Here is a 948-nt window from a genome sequence, read left to right as displayed (position 1 = left end):
GTGGTGGCGGTGGTGGCAGCGACGGTTTGGAGGGGCTTGCTGCTGCTAGTCTACTTCTTTCTGCTCCTACTCCTACTCCTGCTCCTGCTCCTCCGCCTCGATCTGTATCCAGCATCATGCTCCTGCTCCTGCTCCTGCTCCTGCTCCTCCTCCACAGCAGTGCGGCTGCTCTCCACCTCTCAGCCTGAATCTCCTCCTCCTGCTGAGACAGACACAGACAGACAGACACAGACAGACAGACAGACAGACATAAATAGATAAAGAAAGAAAGGAAGAAAGAAAAGAAGAAAGAAAAAGACATACAGACAGACAGACGGACGGACAGACAGACAGACAGAAATAAATAAATAAATAAAGTAAGAAAGAAAGAAATAAATGAAGAAAGAAAAAGACAGACAGACAGACAGACAGAGACAGACAGACAGACAGAGACAGGCAGACAGACAGACAGACAGACAGACAGACAGACGTCCTTGGTGGAGTCCCATGGTGGAGTACTCCTCAGGCTACATCAACGCTTGTGGCACCAGCTCGATTTCTTCTCTCTCTCTGTCTCTTCTCTCTCTTCTCTCTTTCTGTCTGTGTGTGTAAACACTCATGTGGTACACACACGCGCCCCCCATGTACACACAAGCAGGCGATGTTGGGGTAACAATAAAACACACAACCACCCACACACAACCTCACACGCACACACATGACTGTTGGGGCACATGGTAGTGTTGGGGTAACATGAAACACACGCAATCACAGTCCTGATGGGGCACATGATGGGGTTGGGGTAACATGAAAACATGCACACACACGGCCACAGAACTATTCGGGTATATGTTGGTGTTGGGGTAACATAAGACACAGAGACACGCAGACAGACAGAGACAGAGAGACACAAACTCACACACACAGAGTCACACAGAGTCACACAGAGTCACACAGAGTCACACACAG

The sequence above is a fragment of the Volvox carteri genome (genome assembly GCF_000143455.1).
Source record: "Volvox carteri f. nagariensis unplaced genomic scaffold VOLCAscaffold_93, whole genome shotgun sequence".
NCBI classification, from domain to species: Eukaryota; Viridiplantae; Chlorophyta; class Chlorophyceae; order Chlamydomonadales; family Volvocaceae; genus Volvox; species Volvox carteri.
The sequence above is the reverse complement of the archived record's forward strand: the minus strand, read 5'-3'. Positions refer to the sequence as shown.